At 36.9% G+C, this 25,526-nt stretch overlaps 1 long non-coding RNA gene across 1 annotated transcript in view; it reads right to left on the bottom strand.

Annotated features, from left to right (window-relative positions):
- LOC143692064 (uncharacterized) overlaps positions 1 to 25,526 on the bottom strand; it is a 95,929-nt gene that overhangs the window by 58,870 nt on the left and 11,533 nt on the right. The window contains exon 2 of the long non-coding RNA XR_013179945.1: positions 14,523 to 14,597. This is a non-coding gene — a long non-coding RNA (uncharacterized LOC143692064). The remainder of the gene's footprint in view (positions 1 to 14,522; positions 14,598 to 25,526) is intronic.

Raw genomic sequence — 25,526 nt, 5'->3', positions numbered from 1 at the left:
GACCCACAGAGAAAAGAAAATTTTCAAATACCATGGCCGCTAAGGAAAACGTTACAAACTTTTGTAAGCAAAGCAGTTTTATTCTTCCCTCTGAATGTGCCTGTTTATTCAGGTCGTTTATCCTGATGCAGAAAGCATGTAGGATGGTCAGGAGGATGCTGAAAACAAATGTTTTGTTTTGAAATTGGGAATTTTTTGAATTGGGAAGTTTAGAAATACTGAAAAGCTTCCTTCTTTTAGGAAAAATGCTTTGCACTTTAACAGTGAGAGGATGGACCAAGAGGAAGGTAGGGGATAATTCTTGAAACACACAAAAAGGCTGAGGCAGCAGAAAAAATAGGAAGGTCTAGCAGTTAAACATCTTACTTCCTCAAGTTTTTCAAATGATTGCAGGCCAAGCTTCCAAACAAGAATTACTGCTGCTGGAAATTAGAATCTGTGAGTAACACTTTTCCTTCTTCACTTAGAGTACAGGAGCAACATGCAATTGTCCTCATTGAAGACAGTAAAATCTTATGTGTTTATATGCAATAGAAGTTTGGACATAAATATTAGAATTTTCTGGGTTCCAACAGTAACCGTAGGGCAGGTTCCCAAAGCCACTGCCTCCATTGTGTCCTCAGATCCTACTGCTCCAATCCACACACCTTCTGTCAGCCCTGTGGAAAAGGCTATGGACTTCTGCTCCTCAGTCACTTCAGTGACACTGTATTCCACAGTGCTGAAAATTAGGGATGAGCAAGAATTTCACCCCTTTCTGACTCATCTCCCACATGAAAATCACAGAGACAGCACACCAACAGGCTAGGCAGAGCACAGACCTCCGGCAAGCTTAGCTTTTCCTCAACTAACCAGGCTACAGGATGGTCAAACACATACTCTGGCACTTCAGGTTCTTGTGGGCCCCTATGAAGGCTGCACAAGTACTTACAGAACTCCTTAACCAAACTTACAAATGATATTTTACAAATATGTTCCTATTATCTGATTTAAGTGGATTTTCTCTTTCTGCTATGTCTTTTCAAGCACACCTCACCAATGTCCTTGGAAAAAGCCAACTAAGAAAAGGAACTGATTTTTTTTCTTAATATTTTATTTTCTAGTTGATGATATAACAATGATGTTGTTTTGCTTCTAGATTTCAAATTCTAAAATTTTGAAACTGATAGTCAAAACTGAACATGTAGTCCTTCTACACTGTGAAAGATTTCTACCTTATAATACCTAAGGTATTTCTACCTTAGGATAACTGTCATGGCATTATTTTCCCTACTTTGTTCAGTTAAAAAATTTTAGATATAGTTTCCTAATATATAGTAGATACACTATAAAACCACCTTATAAATAGTACTCTGCAAGTGTTTCTGATAAGAAGAAAAATCGAAGCAAAATGTCACATCCTAAATGTTTTGCAGAAATCCTTAAATAATACTTTAATGTCTGTGAAAAATCAAATATTGGTATATTCTTTTCTCCTACGCCTACTTCTCTTACAGTCCAATAACATGTATTGTACTTTGTCTTCTATGTGTACCTTTCATTTTGTCAGAGCCTTTAATCCCCCACTTTTTATAGAAACTGCTATAACCATACAGTAGTAGGTTAGGATTGATTGACAAGTGCATATAACTGTGGCTTCAGTAGTGGAGTATGTTTTATAGTTGCAAAAATGCACAACCTTGAAAATAAAGAAGTGGTGCCCTTTCTCTGGGATAAAAGGATCCTATCAAATTGGTTCATTTCCTTGGCAGAATTAAATAAAAGCCTTCCTTTAACAAAGAACACTTCCCAAAAGGCTGCTGGAGGAAGTCTCTTTAACTGGATAGCACTGCACCAATTAGAAAATCAAACTAGGTAAAAGCAGAATTTAGGTGAATGCTCCCCTTTTACCTTCATCCTATATTCAGTCATGTACGGAAAAGATAAAATAGAAAGAAATAACTATATTACATTTTGCCAGTAATTAGAAAAATTAAGATTTTTATGAAACTAATAAGTTGATGAATGGGAAATGTTGGATACTCCTAATTAAATATTCTGCCCCTCAGCCTCTGTCAATTCAGTTCCCATTGCTTCCAGAGACAATAACATTTAAATGTAATCCTGATTCTCTCACTCTGGATCAGCGACGATTCTGTTTTATTCAAATGCCTTACAGCTGGTGAGGGGCCATAAAAAGAAGAAAGAGATTCAAAGGCATGGTGCAAGTTCAGGTTTCCATGGCAGGGGAGGAGCTGTGGTTCAAACACCTCGTTCAGCACTGATACAGACACGTGCAATAGCAGGCTGCTCTCTCTGGTACCTGCGGGCCTTGCTGGCAGGCAGAGCTGCTCCAGCTCAGGGTGTAAATGTGTGAGGGCAACCAGGCATCATGCACAGACATACACCCTGGCTAACAGAATAGATCACACCCTCCAAGGGTTGCACTCCTGGACTTTTGCAAGAAAAAGCACATGGGAATGTAGAGCTAAGAACATTCCCTGTGCCCAAGTGGGCAAGGGAACTGTTCTTATTACCTCACCAGTACTGGCACCATTTACTGCTTCTTCTCAGTCACTTATAAAGCTCCTCAACCTCCCTCTCTTTAGAAACCTATATTATTCAGAAGAAGATTCATTCCTTATGTGTAGGGAATTGCTGAACTATTTTCCTGAGAGGAAGTTTCAACCCATTAGTGACATTAATGGCAAAAAATTATAGAAATCATATTTGTGGGAATAGAGTTGTACCTACATACAAGATAGATCTGGTTTTGTCCTAGTTTTTAATATTTGATCAGAGACACATCACAAATCTCTAGATATGGGTGTTTTCAGAACTCTGAGGCAGAGCAAACACCATTCCAGGTGCAGAACTTCAGCCTGCTGTCAGTGCAAAAGGGATTCACCACATGCCCCACCATCCTGCCTGGCTGGCTGCTCCTAAGCTCTCCTTCTCAGACATCAGTGCTCCCCAGGGCACCCCTCACACAACAAAACCATGTGCTGACCAAGAGGGCCCTCTTCAGTGTACGAGTCCTTCCATTGTCTCCAAAGGAATGAATGTCTATGGACAAACTGAATCAGCATCCATATGGACACGAACGCATGGGAGATGGACATATGGACAAACTGAAAAAACTGCTGGGCCAGCAACTAAAACGGAATATAGTTTCCTTACAATGAAGGCCCATTACATACATTTATTTTAGTAATAATTTTTCAATGAGTGCTTTCCTTAAATAACAAAATTCTTTTATTATCACTTTAATGAAATTTATATGTGTAAAAAAGAGTAGTTTTTTTGAAATGGTTAAAAAGTTGCTTAACCTTTTAGCTTTTCCACAATTATCAGCATATCAGGTGGGAAAAACTACATGTCTAGACTATGTAGTGTGGTTTCAGCCACAATTGCTGAGGAGAAAATAAGTTTGTGACATGTAAGGAAAAAAATATGGCGCAAAAACTGACTTATTAATAAGCTTAGGGGGAAAAAATACCAGAAAACAAGCCAATAACAATTCTTTTTATAACCATTTTCTAACCACTGGACTAATTCAAAATAACTTCTCTGGATCCAGTGTTTCAAAAGGCATTATACTCCAATTTATTAAAACACTCACTACATATAAAATGTGTACATTGTTCAATTGATTCAATTGATGGTTCAATTTATTAGTAAAAGTGTATTCATTAGTATTTTAAAATGTTATGTTTCCTACACAAGGTTCCTCTCCAACAGCTGAACAAATTTGTTCACCTCTCCCACCTCTCCCAAGCTGAACAAATGTGGTTTTAATAATCCACAAGTCCGTACGCATTTAACACAATAACTGTCTTAACACATTTAATTTAGATGTCAAATTTAGTCTCGTTTTAAAATGCTGCCTTCAAAACAATACATCCTGACCACTAAAATGTTCTTATTGTGAAGATGATTTCTTCTTCCAAACATTCACTGATAAAACAGATATTAAGGGAAATAGATCAGTCCTTGAGAAGCTAAATCACTGTTTACATACCAGGAGCTTCATTGCATATGGGGATTATGGTAATCATGTCAGCACTTTTTTTAGACACAACAGAATAAATAAATATAATCTTAGTTGAATCATGCTCCTAAATCAATCAATCAATTCAGCTTCTACATCCACTCCTATAATTTTGACAATATGATTTTAATCTATGATTCAATAGTGAAATTAAGGCATATTTTTAGTAACATCTCAGAAAACAAAAATGGAGGAGAATTTTTTTCTCTAACATTTGGATTGTTACAATTCTGTCTTTTGCATCTATCCCACTTTCTGCAAGAGACCATTTAAGCTTACATTCTGAAGTCTGTTTAATCATTGCAATTAAAAGTTGGAATAAGTTATGAGCAATAAAAAAGTAAATAATATCCAGTCTAAAAGTAGAACTAATTATAAAGCTGTTGCTTGATTAAGGTGTTTATACTGAAAAGTATTAAAGGGATTAGTCTAAAGCTTTACATACTGTAGCACAGAATTAATATGCAGGATTTAGACACTCAAATTAATTCAGGTGCACCAAACAATTATATGGAAAAGGAATACTCGACCCAGCTAATGGCCACACTAGTCCACCAAGCTGATTTATATTCATGTACTTATTGACCTCTCTGCACACTCACAAAAGGACAGTTCTAATGCTAATGTGTGCTTCCAAGGCTGTCTCCATCTACTGAATCTAATCACAGCCTGCTTCAGTGAGAAGACAACAAGATACCTCCCATGGTTAACATTTTGCTCCAATGAAATGTTTCCTAAAGGACAGAGAGACCTCTCTTAGGTCTCTGTGCACACAGTGGTCTAAATTATGGTCTTGGATGCAACAACAAATCACTGCCAGTGGGAGAAGCTTCAGAAGACACATTTGAGAGGAGGATCCATTACAGAGTATACACACATAATAAAAAATCAAACCAGCTAACAAAAAACTACACACACAAAAGCAAGCAAATGCACAAAACCCCCAAACAATCAAATAAACAAAATCCACAAAACCCAAACAGACAAACAAAAACAAACAAACAAACAAAAAACCCAAATCACACCAAACCAAGCAACTAAAAACCCCAACCTGCCTAACAAGGAAAAACCCCTAAAACCAAAACCCAATATACACTGGACAGTACAGGCAACAATGCATGGAGTGCTGTGAACAGAAGAAAAAATAGGAGAATGAGGTGTAAGAAATATATCTCTGGTATGCAACTCCTATCTACACACACCAAAGCAAATTGAAGCATTAAAATAAAGTAATAAGGTGCAAGGATACACTTAGTAACACAGCATTTTCAAAAGCTGAGTCATAAATGGGATCAGGCTGCTTTAAAAACAACCATCAGATGGATGTGTGATCTTGTGTAAAGATGTTTGCTGAACTCATAAGCAAATAACTGAGCCCTTATTGCTCTAGTATCTACTTTTCTGAGAACTTTCTTACCCTCGGAAAGCATCCTCAAGCTTCTCTCTAGATGATTTCCCCTTCTCTAATTTTTCTTCTTAAAAAAGGGGGTATTATGACAAAATCAGGGGTTATACCACTTATTTAAAGTTGTGAGAAATAACTTCAGTTTTTAGATTGCTTGTGCAGTAATGAAGTTCTGTTTACAGTTCTGTTTTCTATTGTTTATGTTCTTTTGTATTATTAGTTACCACCAAAGTGTAGTCCAAACACTTCAGACTAAGATATTCTTTGCAGAGCAAATCCAGCTTGTTTTGCTTATTATAGGCCTATGAATCTCTATTTTTCCTGTCCCACACTGAGTCACCAATATTTTTTTTCTTTTTTTTCTTTTCCTTTTATCAGCAACTTGGGTCCTCACTCTCTGCAAGATTTGGCTTCCCTGCCTCTCATCAGCAGTGTCTTGAAAATATGTGTTAACATTATATAATTCTTATAGTAATGCTCCCAGTCCCCTGGATTACGGTGCTGCATTCAGCTTCATCTATTTAATTCGAAACTGCTGAATATATCACATTCTGCACAGAGCAAAATAAGGCAAATGCTAAAGGTGGCAGCCTTCAGATTATCTTCCATTTACTGACTCATGTTGCTAGTAGATATAGGACAAGAACTATATGAAATTCTCTTTGGGAAAATTCTTTCAATTTTTTTTTTTTTTTGTGTTTCCAAGGAGTATCAGCTCTGGCAGAGCTTTTAATTCTTCTACTGTTCTGCCTGGGGTATTTTTTAAAATTACTTTTCATTCCTGATGCTATGTTTCCTTTTCCTAGTTTATGCATTCAAAGAAAGGTGTTAAAAGGAAAGGTCACAGAAGAGAGCTGTCAAAGACACCCAGCTATCTCTTGCCCAGACTGAAAGTTGAAGAGATTTAATTTATGGCTAGAGTGGTCTTGGTACCAAACACACATCTTGTCACTCCAACAAGTTTCATAGAAGGAAAGGTAGAGAGAGCTGGATATTCTTACACTGGAGAAGTCTATCTAATTGCAGTCTTCATCTACCTACAGGGGAATCTACAGAGCCAGGGCCTTCTCTGTCATGCACAAAAAAATAATCAGAGGAGGTGGTGTCAATCTGCAGCAGCAGGAGTTAGTATCAAAGCAACTAAAAGAATAAAGTGGATTTTTCTCCCATGACCATAAGTGGAGAATAAACACCTAAACTGGCGGTTTGGAGAAAGCTTAGAGATATACAAACTCATCTGGAACAGCCCTGATCTGTCTGGTCTATCCTTGAAGAGGAATTTTGGATCAGTAGACCTCTAGGACAATTTTTAACTTTAAATTATCCTGTAATAATCTAATAATTATACTTTTTCCAAATCCAAGATCTTCTATGACCATTATGTAAGTATAGAGGCATCAGAAGGGACCTCAAAAGTCATCTTCATCCTTTTCCTACCAATGTCCAGGACCTGCCATAAGTTTTCGGTTTAGATAATTGTCAGACTGAGCTCTAAATGTAAAAAGGGGGAAACATGTCCCCATGTTTATTCATGCTTATTCATATTCATCCATAGATTAACAACCATTCCAGCTACAGACCCCCATGGATTTTGTGGTTAACTATTTTTCCCTGAAATGTGATCCTTATCCCTTTTCTGCAATCTATCATTGTATTGTCTCACTAGAAAGGCAGAATCAGAATTTTGAGGAAGGAAACTCTTTTTGTTGAATCCAACACAGGTATACACAGGAATGTACAGAACTGCATTAATAAGAATAAAAATCCTAAATCGACTATCTATTCCTTTTACATATCAAAAAACCCCACTGAATATTGACCAAAATTCCCATTAAAACATCTCCATTTCACTTTTTGCTGTTTTTTCTACAGGCACCCTTGCTTAAAAGGTATTTTCTTAGGATCCTTTCTGACATAGCTGTGATGACTCTTGACACAAACACATAGCAGAGGATTTATCATTTTCTCTCTAAGATAGGCCACTTTTAGACACTCAAGTCTACACACATAAATCCATGGACCTCAAAGTCCTAAGGGAATTGGCTGATTGGAGAGTGCCAAGCCACTCTCCCTGATATTCAAAAACTCATGGCAGTCAGCAAAGTCCCAGCTGGCTGGAAAAAGGGAAATATTTCACCCATTGTTAAAAATGGTAGAAAAGAGGACCCTGGGAATTACTGACCTGTCAACCTCACCTCTTGTGTCTGGGAAGATTGTGGAACAGATCCTCCTACAGATGACACATGGAGGATGACAGGGAGGTAATTCAAAACAGCCAGAAGGGTTTCATGACGTTGCTTAAATTCAAAAACAAGTACTACAAGGAAAAAAATCTAATGTACATCAGATAATTTTTGGAGGTAATTTCATCATTTGATTGGTACACAATAACATTGTCTCTTGTCCTTAAGAGACTGCTTTCCTTCTTAGTGGATATAGCAACCTTTTCCATAAAGCATAGGACATTAGTGAGGCTGTTGCAGTGATACGGAATATCTGTGTGCCTTCCTCTACTAGAGATGCAATGTCAACCAACGCAAAAGTATCTGCTAAATCTATAATGCAGATTTGAGCAATGTGAATGAAAAATACTCCCCTTCCTCAAATTTTGTTGTCCAAGTGATACAAAAAAATGTTTAGATGATAAATTGCTTCAAGAATCCAAACAGAATTGCCACAATTCCAGGTGCAGTGCTCGCCTCAAGAAATTTTCATTTCAAGCCTCAAACAGTAGCTGTACAGATTCAGCAAGGATCTGGTAAAAATGAGTCTAACTTTTTTGACAGCAGAGTCCTTGCAGAGGCCAGATACAGCTGAGTTCCCTGATCAGGAAGAAAAGAAAGTTTGGAGGTTTGATTCACAGGTAGGAATTTGATATAAAGATTTATCTTGTGTTCCTGTCATCCAACACACCTAAGAAATCCTTAAATGACCTTGAAACATCTACAAACTAGGACACTTTGTTCTGTTGATACCTGCTGCATTGCAGTGTGTTGTACAAATCCTGATAGGACATAGAGATCACAGAACTGTCGCTGGTGCCACAGTCTTGTTTCTTTCTATCTATGAAATAAAATGATTCAGTGAACACCCAGATTCCCCAGCACAAACATGTAAATCATAGAAGAGCTCTATTCCCAGAAAATATCTGAAATTCATTCATTTAATTGAGAGCTGGAAGTTGCACAGTGCCTGATGGCTGGGACTGTTGAGTCTGAAACTGGTGTTAGCTCCACCAATAGGCTCTGAGCAGGGAAACACCATCCCCACCCTCCCCCTTCTGCCTAGGCAGATGTCTTAATTATCTGGGATACATTTACTAGGGGAATTCACGGATGGGCCTTTTCAAGGTCAGTGTGCCAGCCCACACAGATGTGGAAAATGCAGAAGAGTTCTTAGTTACTCCTAAAAAATGATATGTCATCTGAAAAAAACATCTTTGATACTGTCAACTATATGGGCAGCCCAGGGCTTTTCATTTATTGCCTCTTTTTTTCCATCTCATATAATTTTTTTATTTGTTTATTCATATGAACATGCATATACATGTAGAGAGAATTCTCTTATTCTATAATGTACTTCTGTCAATAGGATTAGTCAAACATTTATGAGGACAAATTAATTCTTGCTAAATTCCATGTGAATAATGTACTTATATTACTACATTTACATTTTACAAATTAGACAAAAAATATGAGGAGGGAGGCAACTATTACTATGTAAGTTCTCATTCTCTATTCAAGTAACTTGGACTCAAAAGAAACTAAACCCTGGAAGATTTTTTATTGGAATCTCATTTTTCATCATCATTTTTTCAGTCTCATTTTTGTCAAGGCAGAACAGAACAAATGGCTAATGTAAGACAAGGCAAAGTACTAAACTATAGGTCTTAGCTTATAGATTCTGTGCTCCTTGGAAGTCTCATCATTTTGTTAGTTTCCAGCTAACAAAATTCATCATATAAGAGATATGTGAGTCATATTTCAATTACTCACAGACTAGCTGTGTATCAGAAGCTAGAAAGTGCCCTATATTTTGACCATATATTCCAAATTTTCAACTGAATTTTGACTACATCTCTCCTTTACAGAAGAAGGAGATTAAGAACATAACACTGAATACATTTTGCAAAAATGTCATTTTCCCAAACGTTCAAGTGACAAGGTCTGCTGGACACAGAAAATTGGATCCAATATTTCTGAGGGAAAAAGTCTTAAGCCCCCTCCTAATTTTAGAGGTGTATGGATTCTATTCTTGGCTTTATGGAAATCAAAACTACAAAACACAAGCTCCTGGAGAAAAGAACATTAAAAAGCATACTAATTTGACTGGATAAGGTGCTGCTAGAATGCACAATCTTTTTTTAAAAATACTTTTAAATCCCTCTTCTCTTTTATTCTCTTCTCTCAACTTTGTTATCACTGCTTCACATAATAAACAGTTTAAAAAATGCCTTACAAGGGCACACCTATTGTCTATAATGCACAGTAAGCTTTCCCTAAGAACGGTTAACAGGGACCACCTAAGACAAGTATAAGAAACAGAATTATTACAAAACAAAACTTCTCCAAAATCCCTTTCAGTTTCCATGATTTTAACTGCAGGACCTCCTGACCCAAATGTCTCATCTCTGTGTTTAACCAAGCACTCTCAATTTTTCCCAATTCATTTTTCAATTGCTTTGAACATCTTCAGGCAATCTTTGTAATCTTTGTAATCTCCAGGCATTCATGTGCTGTGTGGAAAGAACTTTACACATTTACTGAAAAACAATTTCGTTTTTATTTTGAAAATACTGTCTTGCTATTTCATGTGATGCTCCCTTGTTTTCACATTGTGAGAAGAAATAGTAATTCCTCATTCATTTTTTCCATGCCACTCATGAGTGAATATTATGTTGTAATCTCTTCACTGTCACTCATTCCCTGGGCAGAGATTATTTTTAAACTCAGGAGTTACAGTTCTCATGGGGAAAAAATTTAATACCCATTGTGGATGCAACAAATATTTACTAAGTACCACTCAAAATCCATGACAGACACTTCTTCATATTTTGGTCTATTTCACTAGAACCTATCCCACTTGCCACACTCTTCACAAATAGTATAAATTAATTGGAAAGGGTTTTTAAAACATTTGCCTTTTTATTTTGCAAATGCAAACAAAGCACACCTAGTAAACTGTAAAAGAGAAGTGATACATAGCCATCATATTTTTACCTGGTCAATCCTTCTCTTAGACTGAGTCATCACCATCATTTCAGGCTAGAGAGCTGACTTTAGGGCATAGATTTTAATCCTAGACTTTCTATACCATTATTAACATAATAAAGGGAGCAAATTTATTTTCAAGGACATTTTGCATTCACCTGTCCCATAGGTAAATGAAAATCACTTGTGTCTATTGTTGATTAAGAAATAGTTGATCATTATACTAATGATTTTTTTCATGTCACTGTTGAATCAGAATTTTTTTTATTTTAAAATGGCCCATAAGGGACACCTATGCTAAAAAATCTGAGAGCATAACACATTAACATACACAGGAAAAAACATGGGTGTTTAAACATGAGCCTCTAAAATTAATTCTACAAGCAGACAGACCAGGGTAAAATAAATCACTATTGTTTTAATTTTTACTAAATTATTCTAGGCAGCATGAATCAAAAACTTCATATTTGTATTTGATTTTCTTTTCAAAGGGCATGAATAGCACTGTCTAGACTTACTATACTTTGATTCATAGTTGCTATAGCAACATGTGTAATTTATTAATCTTTGTATGTGAAATATTTCAAAAGGACAGATTACCTTTGTGTCAAAAATGCAGTTAGCTTTAAATATTTCCCTGTGATGAAGTAGACTGCTTATAAAACAGCAAATGTAGACAGAAAAAATTAGGTCTCCTGAAATGTCTAGTAGGTGCCCCAGAACTGAAAACCAATCTGAAGCTAAAAATAAATTGACAGAGGAAATTTATGAAATTCTATATAATATTTTAAATGGTTAAATTTCTTGACTTTATGGGGAAGTTTTTCCTAGAAATATTTCTGTTCCACTCTCTTGAGTAACATAAACCTAGACAAAGCAATGAGATGCAAGAATCACCCAAGAAAAACACATTGCTATGCAATCTTATAGAAGATACCACAATTACATACACTGAAGAGGAAAAAGTCTCTGCACATGAGGTTGCACCACTGGAGCACTTCCGTTTTCTGTGAAGGAAAAAGGGCTTTCTTAAATAAAGATAGTAGACTTCTGGAAGCTGACATTCGTGCAGTAACCTATTGTTTAAATCTGCCTGGATATTTCATCTCTAGGCAATGTCTTTCCTTTAGCAGACATACAAAATTCTATAGAGAGCACTGTGTACCAGTGTATAATAACACACTGAGTCAACAGGAGACCTTCAAGGACATTAGTGCAGTTTGAGACATTTGCACTGATAGGCAAGAGGCTGGGGAAATTGTCAAAAACATATATTCTGATACATAAATATTTATTTTCTATAAAATTAATTGAGAAATAAAGACAATTCCACATTAAGGCATTGTCAAGAATCACATAATAATAAATAGAAAAAATAAAATAAAATAATCCGGCCACCTTTGCATAACGTTTTGGAGACATTGTAAGTTAACATTTGTTAAGAATATTAGTAGGTTTCCTTTATTAGGAAATGTTTTGTCAGTGAATAAGAAGGAAAGTTGATAGAGTATCTTAGTAAAATTTGATGATAGTTATAAAGTTTGGCTCCTACTCAGTAACTTAGGAAATTAAAACCACTAAATCTAGGATTTTCTCTGCTGGGACTTAATCAGGTCCAATATGCAAACTGAGGATTTATAAAGGCTTTTCTGAAAGAAATAGGGAAATGTCAGCTACAATATCTTCCTAGTTCTACTGAATCTGTTAAGTCTGCCCAGAGAATATAATACTGCAGTTATCTCATTTACAATGTTATTGTATATGATTCATGACTATGGCATCAAATCTCAATCCAGGGTCTGTATTTTTTATAAAAAAATTATATGTCTATGAATTATTTTCTTTCTCATTTAAGAAAAATATCTAAAAATCTATTTACAGTATGTCAACTTAATGGAAAACTGAACATGTGAAAAGACAAGAGCTTGTGTGAAAATGGACAGTATCTTCAGACACCAATGAATATCTGCAATTAAGCTAATGTTCCTCACTTCTAATTAAGCAATATGAAGCATGAAATACATTCAATAAGTCTGGAATTATGTGGATATTGAGAGATTCTGATGGAGGCAAGTATAAATGAAGAAGATTTTTGTGAGAAATGGAACACCACACTCTGAAAACACTCCACAAACCACTCCCACAATCTGTTGTCCTTAGAGTAGAAATTGGGTTACAAATTTATTAAATGTCTACAAATTGAAAAAATAAGGTGTTTTCTGACCAAAACACATTGTGAAATTCCCTCCTTTTTTTTTTTTTTTTTTAGGGGGAGTGGAGGGAGGAAGTCTCAAAATCTTGAAACACTAGAGGTAATCGTTAAATTTAAATTATACTTCCTTGCCATTTTTCTGTCCTTTTGATTTACCAGTTTTGTGCTTATATTTCCTTCTAATTCAACCCCAAATATGCATAACCACAGTAAATCAGAGTTGATTCTGGAGATGTGATACTGTTTCTAAGCCTTTCGGAAGCATAGAGCATGGAAGAATATGCAGAGGATGCTGCCCATCCCATCAGAAATTAACACGTCCAGTTCATGCACAGTCTGGCCCTATAGATATCACAAAGCTTATCTTTGAAATGGTGTGCAAAAAATAGTGGTATGTATGGATTTCCTCAGTAATAAAATACATCCCACTTCTACATAAATACATGTGTATTTATGTAATAAATGTAATAGGCTATATTGCACATAAATACATAACATACTCTAGTGACTTTCTGTCATGGAGTGACTGCATCAGAATCCCTAGGGAACAACTAGAGATGTCATCTATCTGTGCTTCTGTAAGGCCTTTCACAATGCTCACTCACCATGTTCTTCCTGATTAACTCCATCTCAGATAGACCCAATACACTGGTGGATGAAAAATTGGACATGAGTGGACACTGGCAGCCCAGAAAGCCAGTCCAAATGTGGGCTGCAACCAAAGCAGTGTGGCCAGCAGGGCGAGGGAGGGGGTTCTGCCCTTTGGCTCTGGTGAGACCCCACCTGGAGTGCTGTGTTCAGCTCTGGGGCCCTCAGCACAAGAAAGATGTGGACCTCTTGGATTGAATCCAGAGGATGCCTGCAAAAGATTGTCTCTCCTTTAATAAAAGTCTGAAAGAATTGGACAAGAGAAGACTCCAGGGAGAACTACTGCAATCTTTCCATTATAAGCAGGGTCTGTAAGAAAGGTGGAGGGTGACTATTCACAAAGACCTATAGTGACAAGATAAAGGTCAAGTCTTAAATTGAATAAAGGATAGGTTTAGATTGGAAATGAGGAAAGGAGTTTTAACAAAGAGGTTGGTGAGGCACTTGAACAGGTTTCCCAGAGAAGCTGTGGATGCCCCATCATTGGGAACATTAAAGGCCAGGCTGTACAGGGCTTTGGGAATCTTGATCTAGTGAAAGATGACTCTGCCCAGAATGGGGTAGGACTGGATGACCTTTAAAGGTCCCTTCCAATCCAAGCCATTCTATAATTCTATAAACTGCTTCAGCTTTATTTGGGTTGGGAACCCTGGCTGTCTGATGTGAACTGGCAATGTGCAATATATGCTTGCATACAGTATTAACTACATAATCCAGGTGGATTTTGCATTAAATCACAGTCAATTTTACAATTTTATTAGTAGGAATCTTAACTGACAATTTGAACTGAGTTATTGAATAATGTCACTTATCATCTCAAGTATCAGAGACTACATATCAGATAAAAACATTCTGATGCATTTTTTTGTCCCAGAGTTGATGCAATGTAAGCATTCCTCCATCTTAAGGAATTCCATATTTTTTCATGCAGAAATACTTCTTTTTCAATTCTGTTTCTTTCTTCCACCCCACCAGCAACCATGCTGTGGGTGCACGAGGAGTTGAGAAGGGACTCACCTGGGAGGGGACAGCTGTCTCCAACTGATCCAAGGGGACATTCCAGACCAGATAAGCCATGCTCAGCATATGAAGCTGTGGAGAGAAGAGGAAAGGAGGGGACACTGTGATGGTGTTTGTCTTCCTGAGTAAGCATTACACATGATGGAGCCCAGATTTCCTGGAGGTGGGTGAGCACCTGCCTGCCCATGGGAAGAGGAGAATGAATTCTTTGTTTTGCTTCATCTTTTTGCACTGCTTTTTTATTACATATTGAACTGTCTTAAGCCTCAAGTTTTTTCACTCTTCCTCTTCTTATTCTCTCTTCCATCCTACTGTGGGGAAGTGAGGAAGTGGTGAGTAGGGCTTAGTTACTGGCTGGGGATAAACCACAACAAACAAGAAGTCAGTGAGGATGTGGAAAAGAAATTCTTATGATAGAAATAAGAACGAGTGAAGTGACATTTAGTCACTAAGTGACAACCTCCAAGGTCTGTAGTATATGCAATGTCTCCAAACTATGTGAGAATAAAGCCTTTTAAGACACCCAGCCTCTGTTAGAAAGTGTGGTTGAGAGCGATGGCATGCAAGGATTTAGATATTTTCTGAGACACTATTTGTCCTAACAGTTCATGCAGGGTGACTAGAGGTTGATGACAGATCTGTAGCAGAATCTCCTCATGCACAAATTCATAATGTTTAGTTTCATCTGGTCCTGATAAAGCTCTATAAGCAGCAATCAGACAAACTTGAGCATGAGTCCAATATTCAGGTTCCTGTTTGTCACAGGCCAGTACTGTATATTAGTCAGCATATTTTCATCAGCCGTAGAAAACAAATTTATTGATTAACACGTGGATGAAGACAAACACAAGCAAGATGGAAATGGTATTAGTAGACAAGGACCAAAAAGAAACCACCTTAGGTATGGAAAAATTCCTGGCTGTCATAGGTTTCCTTTCACTGATGAACTCTATCCAACTCAAAATATAAAAATGGTCTTAGATTCATTCTCAACACAAGACTTTTTTAGCAGTATGAATTTCATGATACCTGTGATAATCTACAAAATTCAGCTCTTCCTGATTCCACAGATCACAAGACTGAACACAAGACTGCTTCCCATATTTTTGCAATGGACCAAAGAAAATTATTTAATTGCAGAAGATTTGTTTTTTCCTGCTCCTTTTTTTTTCACTGAGGTTTAAGGAAATAATGTTATGGTACTCACATCTGCAAGAACTTTTATTCACTCAGGACTTATCACCACCATCATCTTCTGCTAGCCTGTAATTTCATCTGCAATTTTGCTGACTAACAAGCAATTAAAATACTCATCTTTAATACATACCTTTAAAATTCAAAAAACCCACAAGTTATTAGTATTAGCACCTACAATATGGAGTTATGATGACCTTGATAAAATGCTGTGAAAAATGAATGAATAATATCTGAGGGCTGAAAGATTAATTGCTACTCTTCTTTGCTCAATAAAGATATTTTAGATTCCCCATTTGTGAACAATGAAATAAAATGTGGCAAACAATAAAGTAAGGTCATAATTTTGATACCTCTTACTAACTCTACATTGTCTGGCTTGAAGCAGTTTATCACAAAGGATTTTTTCTAATACAGAAAAGAACCCTTATCAATAAATCAGTATTCAGTATCTCAAGAAAAGAGATTTCACAATAATGTATATATTTTACTAGAAAATAGAGAAGCTACAAAAAGTATAATTCAGAGGAAAATATTAACACTGACTTATTAAATGGCGTGCCTTAAATGCTCTATCTCAACATATAAAACCAGAAAATACAATTATTTAAGAAAAAAAAATCTGCTGTTCTATTCAACAGGTCACTGTGATGAAAATATTACAATATGACAGTAACAACCAGAAAGCAATTAACAGTTGTGTCACAAGTGCTCAGACTTCCTCCTTCACTTTCATCAACCACACTGTTCTAGGAAATCAGGACTGCAAGCAAACTGGACCATCACATGTCTGTTATCATCACCTGAATGGAGTATTAATAAAAACCCCTCACCATTTCACTTCAGAAAATAAATTCTGACTAAATCTGCTAGGATTACAAATACCGGTATGTCAAAACTGGCTTTACACTTTAGAGACAGACCTGCCAGTTAGGAAATTTAATGCTGAGATTTCATCACTTTTCTCATTCATAGCTGCATACTGTGAATTAGAATACAGTTCAATCAGATGGTTTGGGTTGAGGTAAATTTAGGATTATAATTAATGTTTGAATGCAATAACTGGAAGAATTCAACTTGTATTGCTTTGACAGGTTTTTTTTCTCCTCTTGCAAAGAAGCAAATCAATGCTTCTTACAAACTTCTTATATATTACACAGATTCTTGCAGAAATTATTATCACAACCAAACTACACTTTCTTAAATTTATTCCCTCTATAACTGCTGATCTTTATTGTTATAAAGTCTTTGGGGTATAAAATATTTGGGATATAAAATCTTTATTTTGAAGCCCTTTCTCTTCTCATTATAGCCAACATCTCTCAATAGCTCAGAGTGGGCTTTCACATCCTTAAGTTGTGCGGAGGTGACCGAAGCAAGCAGAAATGTCAGCTCCAGTGAATGGTGGGAATTAAACCCTTTGGAAGGGTAATGATGCCTCGGTCCCTGCTCCAAACAGATGCCTGACAGGGACTAGAGAAAGAGTCCTAAAGCTAGATGGTCTGAAAAATTTTAGACATAGATTTCTCATAGTCAGATTACACTTGTATTCAGGTTTTAGTGTTTATATAGTTACTAAAAATGAAAAGATGCAAATACTTACACTTGAAGTTACAAATATGCTACTTGGAATATTTGTAAACCTAACAAGGAAAAGTTTAAAGTGACCTTTTCTTCACTTGGCTTTCTTTATCTGCATAATAATATGAATAATCATTCCAAGATCAAGCCTTTCGTGTCCTAATGCCAAGACACATAAGACAAAATAGAAATTAAACATGAAAACAAATCAGCACTATAAAAGGAAACAAAACCCCAAACAAACAGGAGTTTATGATAATAAAGTTGAATAGTATGGAAATGATTGTGTTTGAGTCTAAAAAATTGCTGGGGGGAAAATATGCTTATGGATTAATTGTTGAACTTTTAAAACTGCAAGAGTTTCCTTCAGAATTGAAAGTCACAAGAACAAAAATGTCACTGACCTACCTAATTTTCTGTAGTGATAACATACTTTCCTGAGTCTGAATTTTAGAAAAACTCTGTTGGAGGCATCTTTTTCTTCTGTAATTCAGAAATGAAAGTAAACTAAGGAGCATCACACACACTTTTCATATATTTCTATTCTCCAGTCTCAAAATGCATTTAATTATAGCAGACTTGTGAAGCAGACTTGTAGTTTAGCTGAGTTTGGATTGCCCCTATGGAATTTACTCAAATACTTTCCTCTGACAAGCCTATTTTCTTTCAGTATCAGCAACTACAGTGCTTCCACACTGACCACAGAATAGTATAAAATATTTTAGCTGTCTCTGTCACTCCTTGTCTGAAGGATAGTACATTTTTCTAGTGCAGATCTTCACATTCTGGCATTGTGTTTAAGAGTTTCTCTCCTCTTTCTCACAAGCAACCTTGTGACAGTCCTTAATCCATGTCTTCCCCATCTTGAATATATTTGTATCTGACACCCCTTCTTCAAATTTGAATTCTCTAAGTCCTTTCCCATTATGCTCATCTGCCTACAAATAACGTGAAGTTTATAAACATTTTAAGTTTATAAACATTTAAAAGTTTATAAACTTTTAAATACTTTCTTTATATTATGTGCAAAAAGTATACTGTACAAGCAAAGAGCAAGCAAGCAATAAAGAAAGAGAAAGAGGGTAATAGGAGCTACTGATAGCCCTAAAGCTCATTTATAGTACCACTTCTAACACCTGTACTATGATATAAAATTCTGTTTAACAAAGCCGATTGGAAAGATAACAGCTTCACAACTTCAGGCATATAAAAGTTCTTAATATATATCTTACTTAAAGTCAAACTTAGGTGAGAGCAAGGACGATTGCCTCTGCTTCCACTTGTTTCTACCAGCCATAAGGTTAGGGAAGCAGAAGTAGCCAGAGCATGAACTTTTCTTAAATTATACATCCAGGCTCCAAGCACACTTTTATTGCATGTCCTGACCAGGCAGATTCTCACCAGTGTGTGGCCTCCTGTAGTCATTTGACAGTGTTTGGTGTGTCCTTGGCAAGTGCTCCTGTGTTGGTTTTGTACGGCCTCCTTTTGGTGGCCAGGGAGGAGGGGGTGGGGGATCCACAGAGGTGGCTTCTGTGAGAAGCTGCTGGAAGCTTCCACCCTGTCTGGCAGAGTCTATCTCTGATAGCTCTGAAGATGGACATGCTGCTGGCCAAAGCTGGGCCAGTTAGAGATTTTGTCAACACTTCTGTGATGACATATTTAAGAAGAAAATCAAAACAAAGGTGGTGGTGCAGTTTTAAGTCCAGCCAGAGAAGAGGAGGAGATGAGAACACATGAGGGAAACAAGATGGAGACACCCAGGCCAGTACAGAAAGGGCGAGGAGGTGCTCCAGGCACCGGAGCTGAGATTCCTCTACAGGCCATGGTGAGGCAGCTGTGCCCCTGCAGCCCATGGGGATCCATGTGGAATGCAGAGATCCACCCACAGCCTGTGGGGAAGGTGCCCAGACTGGAGTGGGTGGATACCTGGAGGAGGCTGTGATCGAGTGGGAGACCCTGTGGAGAGAGAGGGCCCTCATTCCAGACAGAAGCTGCCTGTCCTTGGAAGACTACACCTCATGGAAAAAGTAACCCATGATGCAGCAGTTTTGGGAGAACTGCTGCTCATGAGATTGGACCCACATCAGAGAGGTTCACAGAGAACTCTCTCCCATGTGAAGGGACCCAAACTACTTCTCTCCCTGCGCCATGGAAGAAAATCACAGGTGACGAACTGACCAAACCCTCATGCCCTCCCCACCCTGCTGGCCATGCTGCTTTGGATACAGGCCAGGACATGTTTACCTTTCTGGGCTGTGAGTGCCCATGGCTGTTTCATGTCAAGACTCTCATCCTCCATCACCCTAAGTCCTTCCAGCAGGGCTGCTCTCCATCTGTTCATCCCTCAGACTATGTGGATCCGGGGGTTGCCTTAACACAGGTGAAGCACCTTGCACTTGGTTTTGTTAAATGACATTATGTTCCCCTATCTCCACTTCTGGAGCCTCCAGGTCCCTCTGGATGGCATCCTGTCCTTTAAATGTGTCAGCTGCACATTCAGCTTGATGTCTTCTGAAAATTTGCTGAGTGCACTCAATACCTTAATCTATTAAATTAAAGGGGATATTAGGTAACAGTGGTCTCAAAATTGACCCCTGAGGTCAACACTTGTCATTTGTCAATGTACTTTTCCATTGGGATTCTGAGTCATTGACCACTGCCCTTTGGATGTGAATATCCCACCGTCTTCCTATTCATCTAACAGTCTACTCATCAAATCCATCTCTCTCCAATTTAGAGGTTACCCCATCTTTAATTTGGAGAAGGATTTTTAGTTGGGATCCTTCCCTTCACCCACTCCAGAAAAGACTAATCCATCTATCATAAAGCAGATATTTTGAGCACTTTTTTCCTCTTTCAATGTCATTTTGGACTCACAAATTAGGTGTCCCTTTTTTATAAATTCTGCAGTTCATATCTTTCCCTTTAATGACAGCCAGGTTCAACTCAAACACTGATGTCACTGCCAGAGTTCTTAAAAATAAAAGCAATGTTTCCTTCCACATTCAGGTTACTGCTATTATTTTAACACTCAAAATCTCACCCAAGAAACAGGAGACCAAGATTTGTCACTTCAGCATGAAGAATTTAAATGCATAGCACTCATATGCCCAGCTGACTGTCCTAATAATGGGAATATGCTGGTTTATGCAGTTTATGCAATATTTGCGAAATCAGAGAGAGAGGGAATACAGGTGGATGCTTCACTCCATAGTGCATGGCTGAAGACAGTTTGCTGGAATTTAAATATACCTAAATCCCTTGAAAAGTAGAATTTCAGAATAATTTCAATGAGGTTGGCATTGTTGAGAATATAAATTACAGCTGTTAACATTAGATAACTTTATATAAGTCCTTAGACCTTAGACTTTGACCAGTTTCCTTAAAAAAATGAGGAAAAAGTGACAAATATGTGTTTATGCATTTACAATGAAACAATGCAGCTCTGGCCTGCAGAGCACAGACCACTGAAAATTTATTCATAAATAAAAGTAATACTCACAGAATACATGCTGACTTTCATTTTTTGCTGAGTATTATTATCAGTATTCAGTCTCCTAAAAATCTCATTCCATAATATTGTGAGTATCTTGAAACCTAACAAGACTCTCCAAAATGAGCATTTTTCTAAAAAATACTTCAATAAATAAAAAGCATGTAAGGAAAGCCTAATGTGCACAAACTACAGTGAAGAGTAAAAGAAATAATGTACATATTTTTGTGTCCTATAAGCACAAACAATAGGGAACTATCCAGGTACCCTTTGCTTGTTTTAGCTAAATCTGAGATGTAAACCCAAAAGCTCATACTAAAGGATACGTACCTGTGTCATTCACTAGAGTGAATTCCCATAACAGCCAAGTTCCACTGCTTTGTACAGGAGGCAGAACTATATATGACAATGTTATCAGAAATTGGATTTTCAATTTCTTATGCTTTAATAGCAAATATAATTTGATGACAATTTCAATATGAAATGGGTGTAAGAAAACATCATGGTAATGCAAACACCGTCCTGTCACATCAGAGTGTTTTAACAGAGTATTTTACTAATTCCTTTACTATGCCCTGAAAAGCACAACATTGAACAAGACACACATTACAAACAACAGTTAAGGATTTTACTGGTATTCCTTCCAATTTGCTTTACTTCTGATCACACTTTGCCCAGGTTAAAATTTCTTAGTAAACAGTATTTTGAAAGAAATTCTCCATTGAGCTAATTGCACATGAAAATAAAAACAACAATAAACCCAAATCTAAAACCACCCAAAATACAAATATTTTAAATTTTTCAGGTACACACTTAGAAGAACACATTTATTCAACTCCCTAAATTCCATGATGCTTTTCTTCATAAGAACATGATATGTTTTGCAAAATCTTTTTAACAAAATATTGAAGCCTAACAGGATCTAAAACCAACAAAATTTCCGTAAAAAATTAAATTTAAATAGTGGTGCATTTCTGAAAGTTTCTCAATTTTCATTTTTTTCGCTTACAATAGAAGCTCTAACCCAGAACACTAATAAATCTGTGAGACAAGTGTCAGCTCATAAAATTCTGTTCTTGAAGCAAGAATTTGTGTTGCTTTAGAGGTTTTAAAGATAAGTTTTATTCATAAAGTATCAGGAATACTTTTACACAAAGACCTCTTCTTTGAATTTGAAATTTTCTCTCCTCTAGTCTTTCTGTTTTTGTCAAAAAAAAAAATCTGTTTATCTGTTATAGAGGTGAGATTTTGTGAAGGTATACATATCATACAGTGTGTACATGTCTATGTTGTTTTCCTCATCTAAACATTGGGAGCCAAAAATGGACACTTGAAGTCAGAAGTAAAAATTTGGAAAGCAGCAATTTGGAAAAAATTGTGGAAAAAAAATTTGGAAAGCAGGAGCAGGGAGGTCATTCTCCCCCTGTACTGAGTACTGGTGAGGCCACAGCTTGAGTGCTGTGTGCTGTGCTGAGCTCCCTAATTCAGGAGGGGTATTGAGATGCTGGTGTCCAGAGAAGGGCAGCAAGGCTGGTGAAGGGCCTGGAGCATAAGCCCTGGGAGGAGCAGCTGAGGGAGCTGGGGGTGTTTATCCTGTCTCAGTCAGGGGAGACCCTATCACTCTCTGCAGCTCCCTGAAAGGAAGGTTTAGCCAGGTGGGGATCAGCCTCTTCTCCCAGGCAGCCAGTGACAGGATGTGAGGACAGTAACTCTTAAGCTGTGCCAGAGGAGGTTTAGGCTGGACATTGGGAACAAGTTCTTCACAGAAAAAATGACTGGGCATTGGAATGGACTGCCCAGCGAGGTGCTGGAGTCACCAGCTGTAGAGATGTTTAATACTGGATGTGACACTCAGTGCCATGGTCTAATTGACAAGGTGGTGTTAGGTCATAAGTTGGACTCGATGATCACAGAGGTCTTTTCCAACCTAGTAGATTCTGTGATTCAGTCAAAGGAGGCAACTACCATGTTTTCCTGCTCATATGAAATCTCAGAATTCGGATCTCATGTAGTAAATTAATAGAGCTAAATTGTGTTCCTGTTTTGATCACGTTGGTGATCAAAATTCCTTGGTGATGACATAAGAAAACATATTAATGATGCAAACCAAATAAACACTGCCATTTTCTATGACCTGGTTCAGTTTTGAAGGGTTATATTTAACTTCCTTATCTCCTCCTCCTACAAAAAAAAAATAAAAAAACCCACAAAATTTAAAAAACTTTGGTTCTGTATACTGATATATAGGGTGACTGGAAAACCACAGATATTGGTTTAGACATCTTAAGTGGCAGAGATGTCATTACAATGGTACTGAATGGTGATGTATGTCATTAAACCGAGATGTTGCATGACATGTCTTTCAATTATTTGGTTGCACTGGAAATACTGCAGGAATTTCTTTTAAATAATGTAAAGCTAATGGCATGCCAATCAAATTCAATAGAATGTCACAAGAATGCAGATAGCAGGAAAAAAATTGCATCATTCAGTTTATTGTGTCCCCTCCCCCAGTAAAGAAGCATCTTTCACCAGGAACATGAAAACAAGGCAAGCTGGCACTTGCATCCAGCTTACATCCCCAAAATGGTCAAAATTCAAAAGAGGGTTTTTTTATAAATTTTGATGAACAGGTTCAAAGTGCAGCAAACACTCTCTTTAAGGCTCAGGGCACATGTCTGCCTCAGAGTTCACACACTTGCAGACTGATTGGAGGTACATAATTTGACAGGCCAATGTGTGGGGCACAGGTCTCTATTATGCAACATAGATAAGATACCAAGACAGATTTCCATGACTTGTAACTGAAAACACAGGAAATGAGGCAAATATTGAAAGGAAATGTTTTATATTTGCTTACATTGTAACTACATTAGAACTGGCACACAGGGAATTTTGTAAGACTTATTGCCCAGCAGGAATGAATTGTCTTTGACTATGCTACAAACTATTTTTATATTTCCAGTGATCATGAATCATTTCTAAACACCTCAATCATTATTTCTTCAATACTGATGTACTTTTAACTAGAAGATTCTGCTTGCAGAGATACAATTTTCAGGTAAGCAGAACCAATCAGGGCATTTTACACGGAAATAAAAAAAATACAAGTGAAATAAATGCATTCTCTAGTCTCATGCCAAGGAGCATCCTACAAAGGAATGAATGGAGACTGAATCATATGCAATTAGTTCTTCATTTACAGTAAGAAAGCAGAAAATGTATTGAGTTGGGAGCACAGACAGGTCAATGGAAGAGTCTTTTCTACAGGAATCCATATGTTACTTTCAAGCAAACTGTGTATCACTTAGCTTTACAAAGATTTGAAGAACACAAGAAAGGAAAATTGCAACTTCGGTGGGTTTTTATTTTTAGTGCCAGGGTGAGCAGTTTTCCCAACAGCAGGATTCCTAATTATGATTAGCTATTTGCAATTGTGGAGGATAAAGTATGTTAAGTGTCTGCATTTTCATCAGGATGAGAGGATGGGCTGTTGAGTTTTCTTCACAGGAAGCAATGGCCCTTTCAAGGGCTTATCATTGACTAAGTAGGAAAGAGGCTGTGCACTAGAAATGTTACAGGGTGGGCCTTCTTTTGACATCTTATACCAGAAAGTATGCTGTAGAGTACACTGCACAAAACACAAACCTTCTCTATCTTCTCTGTTACAAACACAATATAAATATGTGAACTGCTCAGATTAAAATTTTCCATATTTTAATTAAAATTATTCACACATTTTGGGAGCTAATACTGGTAATGATAAAAAGGAAAATGTTCCTACGTTGATGCAATGGATGTGAAAAAGGGAGAGTTGCAAAAATTTTCATTTTGTTTCTCAGGTTCAGAGAGGAAGGTAAAGAGATGAAAAAAGCTTGACTTATAAATCTACATGTACTTGATACTTCCTCAAGAATCTTAGCAATTTCATGTGACCCTGAGTTATTCTCCAGCCTCATCTTAGAACAAGAACAAAATAGCAAAAGCAAAATACTTACTACTTACTCTGATAACCTGGTCTATCACTTGCCTAACTCCATGTTTCATGTTTTCTACAGCTATTTACTGAAAATCCTGGGGGGGGGGGGGATTTTACCAGCAATGTCTTGCATTCTTGCAAGTAATCTCAAGATACAGTAAAACAAAATTATGGGGAAAAAATCCTCCAAAATAATAAATTTCCCTTTTATGCATGCAGAAAACTTACTCATGACAAGCATGAACCATTTTTACATATGTACATGCTTGTTAAAACTCAATAATAATTATAAGAACTTTAGGAATTATACCATTATTAAAACTTCTAACATTTAATTCACTAGTATACAATCAAATGCCATGGCTTATTTACATCTGTGCAATCAAAGCTGAGAATTAAGACAATCACTCAGAGCATAGTCAGTAGAAAAAAAAACCCAAAGTATAAAAATTGAACTATGTATGACCCAGAAAATAACTTTTGGTCTCTGTCACAGTGATATTTAGCCTGCATTGGGATATAATTCTGTACCATGGCTTCATAAAATCAAAAGAGTTAGGCAATGTTTTATGTATTGGACATTACCGTAATTCTGGATCTCAATAAAGAACTGGAAATGACAGAATCTTGCCTGATTGCTTTTTAATTTTTTTTAGTGATGTAAAGGTAACTCATTTTCCCAGAGAGAATCATCTTCATTTCCTGATTAAATGCAATCAGAGTGCTTTTGCTGGCAATCTGGTCTAATTTAAAA

Source organism: Agelaius phoeniceus, chromosome Z (assembly GCF_051311805.1).
Source record: "Agelaius phoeniceus isolate bAgePho1 chromosome Z, bAgePho1.hap1, whole genome shotgun sequence".
Lineage (NCBI taxonomy): Eukaryota > Metazoa > Chordata > Aves > Passeriformes > Icteridae > Agelaius > Agelaius phoeniceus.
This window is presented reverse-complemented; position numbering and strand designations above follow the sequence as displayed.